Here is an 11,273-nt window from a genome sequence, read left to right as displayed (position 1 = left end):
TGAAAATTGCCTGCAGTGCATGTCCTTTTATACGCACGAATAGTCGTTAGATCTTCTGGTGTTTTACCACGAATGTACCTCAGTGTATTACATAACGCTGTTCACCAGCACCATAATAAACTGGCTTTGTGTATTACCCATTATACGTAATACATCGCTTAAAGTAGGCTGAAGTCTATACATATTTACTCATTTTCAATAAATGTGTGCAGTTGATGTTGCTGCATTTACTCAAACTTCAAAGCGCTTTTCGATTTCTTATACTGTAATAAAATTCTTCACTTCACATATGCACTCCTAAATCAACAAGAGTTTTTAGCACACCCCATGTTTGTTAACATATCAATAGCCTTGAATGCCTGTTAAACTGAAATGTTGGATAGTGACACCAATAAAAGCTTTAGTTCCTATATAAATCTTTTACAATGATATATTTTAGCGAGAGTTGGTATGCTTTCAAATCTTACTGAAACCAATAAAGTGGTCTTTACATTGAAAATTTAACATTCATTAACTTCCATGCGAGAAATATCTTGTGGTAAATGCGTGTGGCCAGAACTAGTGAATCATTCAATACTTTACATTTAGTAAAGAAATAGAGGATATTTTTGTCATACGTTAATATCTGATATATTTCATCGTGTGGTACCAAAACGCGATATGTTAACGAGCGGTGTAGCCACAAGTTAAAGTATACCGTTTTTGGTACCACAAGATAAAACATATTCGTCATTAACGTAGAAACAGAATCTTTTCCTTTTATTTTATAGCAAATCTGCTCCGAATTTGATGTTTACAAGAACAAACTCATACGTAAACTCTCTCGGCAGAACACTCACTTCCACCACATTTTCGTAATCCGCAAAATTTTCATAAGTTGATCCTACATAATGAGTCAATAAGTAGGACGATCCAGATTAATATTTCGTTGTTTTATTATGGTTCGCACATGTACATTTCGCCATCATCATGGAATCTTACAATTTGAAACTTAAATTACCTATTTCTTCTCTCCGGTTGGTGAAACGTCCGTTACTGAAATCTTTTTCACATTCAGTCAGGAAACTATATTATGCTTTGCTGCTTGATCTCTGTCTCATCTACGTATAGAGCCGTGTCCGATCTGCATTATTCCAAATGGTCGCAATAAAGTAACTGTCGAATTTTCAATTTAATGTAAGTATTTTTCTAGAATATCTAAGTATATTTAATGATCTTTCATATGTTTATCTCCCGAGTAGATCAAAATGTAATATTTTATATCTTTTCAAGAAACCAAGTTTCTTTATTATATTTTCAGGAAAGCCTACCTAGTACATGAGTGATTACTTTTAAATTTGCTATTTGACGAATAGGCAAAGCTCACTCACCCATTTGCAGCTCTAAGTCAATACTTTTCTTACCTGGAATTCTAGAAGACCCATATCTCTTAAATCGTTTAATACTGTTGAACAGTTACGCGTAACGAGACGAACAGTCATATCACTTATTCTTTGCTCCACGAACAGTAAAACAAGTCCACGTTTTATAGTAAAATTAGCTTTATTAAGCTCGTGACTTCCCATAGAATAAGGAATGACAATCTTCTTTTTCTCTTGTTTTCTTTTACTTTTCATCTACAATAAAATACATTTAATACAACCTACATCACAATACCGTCCACATCACAGTACTTATTTCTGCATGTACATATTAATTAATCTCCCAGTACGTTGAGAAACAATGAACTTACAACCTTTTATATTTATTGTCATCCGTATAGATTTAGTGAAGTGAATAAATCTAAACGCTAACTTAAAATTACAGCTATAAATCAATCAGCGTTTAGAGCAAAATAAAAGGAACAGAGATGCAGGCACATAAGGCCCAGTTAAAGATAAGCAGATTGATACCTATTAAGTGTAAAAGCTTATCTGTGTACTTTACTTCCATTGGAATATATATGAACAGTTTTCGATTATAATTCAGAGAGCAATATACAGAGTACATAAAAACTGATATCAAACATATATAAATCTAGATACCTTACCGTGTGGAAAAAATGTCAGGGTCACATTGGTTCTTTGCAACAAGATCATCAAATATTCATATAAAACTGAAAAGATATTGGAAATAATAATTACCTTATATATATATATATATATATATATATATATATATATATATATATATATATATATATATATATATATATATATATATATATACATACATACATACATACATACATTTGGTATTTTGGTATACACTTACATTACAATTTACTGGCAAAAATATTGAGTGATCGCCCATATTAGGAACAAAAGCATTTTGCCCGTTACCACTTCTGTGCTGCGCAAATACATTACACAGCTTTTGAGATCACCATGTAATTAAATGCCATGTCAAGTATAAACATTTGTATTCCATCTTATTTCTTAAGCGAAACTACTCCAGTATCGCCAAAATAGTTCACGAGTAGCAATTTAAAGTGATCATACATTTCATCCCTAACAGTTGATAGCTTAAGTTAAATATAATCTAAGATCAGAAAAAACGTACATTTTACAAAGAAAATATTACGATTGACTTAATAATAAATGCAGACAATAAAAATATTCACCTCACAGCAATCATGTCACCATCATGCATCAGAAACAGTCTATTGGACTGACTGTTTATCACCACCACTCTATTCATCCTGTATTGTTTATACTACTAATATAACTGACCAATAGGAAAGTTATATATCAATTGTCTATAATTAGAACAAAGCAAGACGAATCGTATTCACAGTAACCTAGTTGCTCCGTGTGAACAAAACAAATTGAGCAGGTTATTCTGGTTCAAGATTTCTTGTTGTTGTTGTGGGGTTTAACGCCGTTTTTCAGCACGATAGGCTATACATGGCGGCCAGTATTAATGGTGGAGGAAGAACCCGGAAAACCCCGGAAAGAACCACCGACCCACGAGAAGCTACTGGCAAGCTTTCTCACATGCCCACATTGGCTGAATCTTAGACTCGAACCGCCGCAGACAGAGGTGAGATGGCAGTGATCCGTAACGAAGAGCGCTTTAGACCACTCGGCCACTCGGGGCCCCTCAAGATTTCTTTCAAATCTGTGAAAAATAAAAGAGACGGTGTTTACGAAAACCTTAATGTCCGAGCGTGAGGACTGCGTTCAGTAATGACGGTGTTATACATGGAATATTTTTTAAGTGCAGAAGACTAACCATTACTACCAAACATCCACTTCTTATTTATACATCGTGTTTATCAAATACGTAACCATGAGTATTATTTGTCCTTATCAAATCAATATGTAATGCATATTGTCAAGTCCATAGGTCGACATGAATGTCCGACATAAGCTGTTTTGTGTATTTTAGAGTGTCTAAGCCATTCACAACATGTCTTGGGTGGCGAGATTTTCTGTGCAAAAAGCAAACTTGCATCCATTGCTCATGGCGTGCTATCACTTTAAACTTTTTATCTTTGAACGACAGGCCATTCAGTGGCTGGTCAAGCAGCAGGGAGAGTGTACAGACCATTTTTTCCAGACCGAATAAACGTTCCTACGCAAACTTTTCCCGTAGAAGCCTCAGAATTCAAAAATAAAGCCTTCCACGAGGATCAATTTTCGCGTATTTCAGACCCAATGCATCAGGGTACCCCAATTGTGTATCACAAAAATATAACAATCCAGGCAGAAAAATAAAATTTTCTCTCGGAAATGATCTCACTCTAGGTCATTCTGGTGATTCTCGCCGAGGTGGGGATATTTTCTTTGTTATTGTTTTTTGTTGCATGGTCGAGGCTGCTTTGGTCCATTTTACCTCACATTAAATAATATATTTTAAAAATAATATGAGTTCGAATACCAGCGTAGTTGGAGAGCCGCATTCTGCTAGATCAGCGCGAGAACAATTAGCGGCATTGAGGAAATTTATTCCCACGAAAGAATTATTTAAGAAAAATGTGCGTGAATACGAGGACGCAGAGCAGGGATTTACCGAATTATCGTCGAAATTGTTAAAGCCAGTCACGGAAGCAACCGAAAGAGTTTTTCTTGGCGACGAGGAAGATCCGGATATCAGAAAACGTGGAATTCTTCCCATTTTGACAGACATTGAGGAACATGCGCGAATATTGCCGGATCGACTAGCGATACTAGCACAACCTCATGAGCAAGTACAACCAAGAAGAGCGGTCGGATATAAGATAGGTAAAAAAAAATTGGAATAAGGAAGCCTCTTTTTGAGGAAACACGCAGCAATTTTACCGAGAGGGGATGGGAAATAATAACGCAACCGCTCTCGGTGTCTCGTGATATAGATAAATTTGGTGAGGACGCGGAAGATTATTATACTGATCGAAAAAAATATCTGTTAGAAGAAGGGGATAAAAAAATTGGATCACGTGATACTTGGTATAAAATGCTATATAGAGCCTACTCGGGAAAATCACAGGCAAAAAATTCGGATCCATTTTATAGAAGATTTTTGTTAGCCGCGCGAAGAAAGGAAAAGATAAATAAAGAAGAAGCGAAAAAATTAAAATCTAAATCCCCACGGAGAAAAACGAAACCAAAAGAAAAAATTCAACCACAGGAATTGGAAGAAGAAATTCAACCGCAGGAATTGGAAGCAATAATTCAACCACAGGAATTGGGGGAAGAAATTCAACCGCAGGGATCAGGAGCAAGAATTCAACCACAGGAATTAGGAGCTAGACCAAAGGAAAGAACTCAACCTCGGAAAAAAGGAAAAAAATCAAAAAAGAAAAAAAATAATAATGGCTACCTAGGACCAATACCAGAAGAAGAAATTCAACCACAGGAATTAGAAACAATACCGGAGGAAAAAGCTCAACCTCGGACAAGAGGAGAAATACTAAGAAAAAAAAGAAATAAGGGTGACCCAGGACAAGTACCAGAAGAAGAAATTCAACCACAGGAAGAAGAATTAATTAAGGTTAAGAAAAGATATCCCGCAGCTTCTTTGGAAGAAATATTTGATCCCAGTGGTCCAACTGCTGATCATTATTTGAGGGAAGAATATATCAATGAATTCAAAAATAATTTCACAGGATTAGATGTTGCTTCGGAATATTCCTCAAGAAATAGAGGAAGGTATATACAGAAGAAATATGTTACTTCGATCGGGCCAGGAACGTGGCCGGCATTAATTTATTTTGGTAGTATAAAGAAACCGATGAATTTATACGATCATGAATATTTGAAATTTTTAAAAGAGGTCGATGATCACAGAAAACTAATGGGACGATTATCATTGCCATCAACACCAGAACCTAAAACAGGAAGTGGATATACTATTTGTCCCGACAGTGTCATCAACGACGTATCTCGCCTCGAAATATTAATCGGGGGAAAACGAGCCGGAAATAACTCCCCCGAAATAATCAACGAAGCTTCCGATATCTGTCAGCGATTATTCCGCGGCGGTGTTATTAATTCCTACATTTACAAAGAGCTCGTTGACGAACTCATCGATTAAAACAATTACATTTAGATAACATGATTGTTCACAAGCATCAACGCAGGCCTAGACAGGTCCGCGTGGTTAACTCTCGATTGCCAGTATACAAATACATCCACGGCAACGGATTCGGCGACATCGTTGGAAGCCTCGTTACAAGAGTAGTCCCTAAAATCGGACCTACAGCTAAGCAAATTGCATCAAAGGCAATAGGGAAAATTGGCGAGACTGTTATTTCTGGCATTGGTAATTTGGCCAGTAAAGGTTTCGATGTCGTCAAAAGTAAAATATCAAACTTAATGCGTAAAAAAAATCAGCCTATCAAATTACCTAGCACCAGCGAAATGCCCACCAGCGTTAGTAAAATTATAAATGACGCTGCAAATGAAAAAATAAATGAGCTAGCAAAGGAAGCTGCAAATACAAGTTTCATATCGGGTAGCGGTCTTCGTTTTAGACGATAATTTTAATAATAAATGTTCGCACAAGTGTCAAATGAGGTATTCGACATGGACGAACCTGTAGGCAGGGACACCTCCGTGCGTGATTTCCAGTATTACTCGTACGACGCAGTTGAACCAAACACACCTAATCGTTTAGAAATTCAAGTTCACGATACGACAAGATATTTTCTTCCATCTGAGGCATATATCGAAGTTGTCGGGGAAATTGTTAAGGCGGATAATACCGCTTATGGAGCAAATTTTAGGATCGGATTTGTTAACAACGGTATCATGGCATTATTCAAAAGCGCCACTTACATGATCGATGGAAGAGAAATTGAGTCAATTACTAATGATGTTGATTTGGCAACGACGATTATAGGTCTAGCCAGATACTCGGATGATTTTACTAGATCAGCTGGTCCTAGCATGATGTTTGCCAAAGATAATTCTGATCGTCCCGAAAGCAGACAATTCGAGATCAGACGACCGAAAGAACATACTAATCCTGCTAATGACGCTAATGTCGAAAATGTGATTATTAATGCTCGTTCTGATTATAATCTTGGATTTGCCACGCGAAAATATATGCTAACAGCAGGTCGCAGAATATTCTCTTGTGCCATTCCACTGTCCCATATATTCGGATTTTGTAGACATTTCAGGAAAACCATCTACGGAGCAAAACACACCGTTACGTTTGTCAGAAAGGGAAATAGCGACGATGCTATCTGGCGAGAAGGTGATATCGATTACACTACCAACACGATAAATGCCGGCGATGCCGCGAATATCGGTATGGTAAAATTAACTAAATTTACCTTGTGGGTGCCAGCGATAACACCGTCAATTATCGAGGAAGAAAAATTATTATCATTTATGATGTTGTTGTTGTTGTGGGGTTTAACGCCATTTTTCAGCACGATAGGCTATACATGGCGGCCAGTATTAATGGTGGAGGAAGAACCCGGAAAACCCCGGAAAGAACCACCGACACACGAGAAGCTCCTGGCAGGCTTTCTCACATGCCCACATTGGCTGAATCTTAGACTCGAACCGCCGCAGACAGAGGTGAGATGGCAGTGATCCGTAACGAAGAGCGCTTTAGACCACTCGGCCACTCGGGGCCCCCTATCATTTATGAACCAAGGTGGTAAATCTGTCATGTCGTGGCTGACAACGACGACGGATTCCACAAATACCGATATTAACGGTGATTTTACCTGGAGTATTGCGTCACAGCAAGGTACCTCTGCACCTAGGCATATCTTTATCGCTTTTTTGCATACCAGAAGATATCATCAATTATACAGTCACATGATATTTGATCACATTGGAGCAACAAATGTGTCGCTGAGAGTAAATGGCCAACAAGAACCATCCGAGGAAATATCAATTAATTTTGAAAATCATTCGACGGCTCGCGCATATCATCGCTTGTTGTGTTTTATGGGTCGCGATCAAAATATCGATACCGGATTGCAAATATCACAGCTGGATTTTAATACCCTTTATCCTATCTATTACTTTTCCCTGGAACATCTTGATTTGGTAAAACAATCCGTCGTCGATATCCATTTCAAAGCCAGAATTAACACCGGAAATAATTTATTCAAAGCAATCGCGGTAATCCTCAGCGATAGAACAATGATCTTGGAAGGCATCAGCGGCAGAATGAGAGTCATCGACGCGCCTGTCGAAAAAATGTAACATCGAAGGTTTCTAAATTTAGATTAAAACGATATTAATATGCCATACGAACACCTCAGCGTAACTCTGACCCCGGGTCAGATAAAAAAGCTCCAGTCAGCGACAACAAAGCGATGCGGCGTGAAATTAACTCTGAAAAATGATCAAATTCAGGGCGGGCCTAACAAACTATCGCTAACTAAAAATCAACACGGACATTTTATCAAAGCCAAATCAGCAAACTCCGGTGTTCATGTGAATCTTAGTCCAGGTGGCATCAAAGATATGGTCAAAACAGGCGGATTTTTCCCTCTGCTAGCTGCCATTCCTGGATTATTAGGCGCGGCTGCTCCGGCGATAGCAACTGGTCTAGCATCAGGCGCGGCTGGATACGCAGGCAAAAAATTGATGGAAAAAGCAATAGGAGGGCGATACGGTAAAAAAAAAGGAAACGGCCTTTATCTAAGACGCCCTCCATACGGATCCGGCCTAAGATTAGCGCGCCCTATTCAAATTTAGATCTATCCAACGAAGCAAAAAATAAAAAAATAAAATTTTTCAGAGGCGTATTTATGCGGGATCAACTACCAGAAAAGCCAAATTCCACCGAGACAGGAATAATAAATCTCGATTCAAATACCGGTCCTGGCACACACTGGGTCGCCTACGCGATTAATCCTCGCGAAGTCGTTTATTTTGACTCGTACGGACTGGCGCCACCAGACGAATTCATCAATTGCGTGTCAAAATTAAATATTCCAATTTGGTATTCGACACTTCCAACGCTGACGCTAATGGATCCACCGATATGCGGTCCTGAATCAATTAACGTTCTCGATACAATTTCAAAATCATCTGGCCCGTATCATAGAATCGTATTTGAATACACCGTAGATAGGTATCATGGTTGATATTTACGGAAGATTCCTCTACAGGAAAACGGCAGTGACCGACGTCGATCTGTCAAAGTTCGCCACCAAGGAGGATATTAATAATCTTCTATCGCTATCAGAGATAGACTCTAACGAAGTTGCTATTTTTCAGGACAGGGAAGGAAAATTACAAACAAGTAACGTGAAAATAACCGATATAATCAAGCGAGACGAATATAACGATCACATTGATCATTTTACTCGCCTATCAGAATCGGTATTAAAATCCATCGCTGATATCACCGATCTTGTAGCGAAGTTACCCCTGAAGGAAGATATCGCAGATGTGGAAAAAAGAGATAGCGAACTATCAGCAACGTTGCTTCTGAAGGCCGATAAAACATTACACGACGATCTTCAAGATAGAGTGACAGAAAGATTCAACAGGCTAAACAACGATCTTAAAAAACTCGACGATGCCCTAGCTAAATTTAGTAAAAAATTTGAGGAGGATATAAAAATATCTGGCGATAATTCCTCCGCCGCGCACGAACTGGCAAAGAAAAAAACCGATCAAGCATCGCATGATGATCTCAGTGAAAAGGTGGGAAAAATCAACAGGGATATTACTAATATTTTCGCCGATATTACCGAAATAAATACCGTAATGAGTCAAAAAAGCGATAAAACATCATACCATTACCTTGACGAGAAAACAAGAAAAATCAACGAGGATATTATTAAAATTAACGAGGAAATTAACGCGATACGTGATTTGGCGCGTCAAAAGGTAGATGTATCGTTGTACGACGGAGAAATTCGAGATTTAAGTGCGAAACTTCTTGACGCAACTACAAAAATTGACGATATTAATAGATTGATAAATTTCGCGGGAATCGGAAAATTAAAATATATCTCAATTCCACCTGATGTGTTACCAAAAAAAATTGATTGTCACATACCATTTGTGTTAAAAACACAAAATGGTACATGGACACCCGAGAATAACACATTTAGCTTTACCCCGCCGATTATTGGTATATATCGAATATATTTTCTCTCCGGGATAAGATTCAAGGTAACAACCAGTTTTCGTGATTTCTATGAATTTCATCTCGGATTTTTAATTATTCCGATGTATGAAAATACCGAGGAAATATTCAAACTAGAACCGCCAGATAGATCCGTGACGAGACCAATTGAATATTATGCAATTTTCGAATATTTATCCGGAATACACCCAATTGGTTAGATAAGCTAATTAATAAATGACCGCGTCAGATTACCGATACAATCAGGCGCGTTCATGGCAGGATTCGTTAAGAAAACTCCTCGATGAGTATCAAACAAAAATAAAAAAATATCAACGCAGATTAGTCATCATCGATGTTGCTGTGTACGCGGCGAGTGCAATCATCGCCGGAGCAGGAATAATCTTATCCGCGGTGACAACAATCGCGCCGATCGCAGCAACGATAATAATATCATCAACAACGACAATCGCGGGTGTTCTTAATATTATCGAAAAAAAAATATCCTCGTGCACGAGTGAAAAATTATCCCTGTACACGTGCAAATTATCCCAGGTCAACGAAGCGTATTCGAAATTATCATCGTTGCTCTCTGAGAGTCTCAACGACGAAGTTATATCCGATCTCGAATTCTACATGATGATAAAAATCTATTCCGAGATTGAACAAATGAATATCAATAATGTCGGAACTAGCTCAAATCGTGACAAACACAACGCCGCCGATAACAACGCTGATATCGGCAAGCTCAACCAAACCCGAATTCAGCATCGATTTTCCAATCCCAATTAGCGTTAAAGAAATTGCGTTGTCGCAGTTACGTGTTTATAACAGCTGGCCTAATATTAGATCGAAATCATTCGGTAGATTATTATCGAATAATTCGCTTGTTTTTGCCAATAAAAACCGTCCCGATGGAACTCCCGATTGGATCGTCGTTGGCATACGAACAGGCAGCTACGAAATTGAGCAAATTAACAAGGAACTCACCGGTAGAATATCGAATATAACCGGCGATGCTAAACCGGGGATAAAAATATCCGCGAACCAACGCTGTCATCGATCATCGAAGTAAAATCGCCGTATATCGTTGATATTTACCAGTCATCGATTAGGACAATGCTAGGTTGGCCCGAAACCGCACCTCCGGCAAAACCAGAAAAATCTGATTTTATTATTCCAGGTTGGTCCGAAGAAGCTCCTCCAGAGCCACCGGAACCAAAAAATCCGATTTTATTACAGATAAAGGATGGTACGGAACTATCAGGCATAAACCTCTAATCCACAATGCCATCAATCTCATAAACAACTGCAAATTTAACCTGGTACTTTTTGCTTTTACTTTTAAGAACGAAAAAATTCTCTCGTGGTTGCCTCTTCCTAAAATCCCTCCAGGTATCGAAATCGTCGACCTTTCCAAAATTAACAGGATAATAGCCCACATAGACGGTATCTTGATAAAAAGAACCATCGACGAATTTAATCAAGAACATAAATTACAATTAAATTTACTACGAAAATTCTTTCAGGAATGTATTTTAAATGAATCAGGTTCATGCAGCGAAATTATCAAACACGTGGAGATTTTAAATCAACTCGCGTATGATATTGAATCTTATCACGGTATGTTCATTCAGGCGATAATTGATGATATATCAGTTGCCGATTACGATCTTCCTATTAGCAGCTTCAAGTTGATCAAAAATTCAGGGGAAAAAGAAAAATTTATGACAATATTCGGATTAACCGAGGAAACGCTA

This window comes from Sinohyriopsis cumingii, chromosome 14, assembly GCF_028554795.1.
Source record: "Sinohyriopsis cumingii isolate HCF-2022 chromosome 14, ASM2855479v2, whole genome shotgun sequence".
NCBI lineage: Eukaryota > Metazoa > Mollusca > Bivalvia > Unionida > Unionidae > Sinohyriopsis > Sinohyriopsis cumingii.
Note: the sequence above shows the minus strand (reverse complement) of the source record.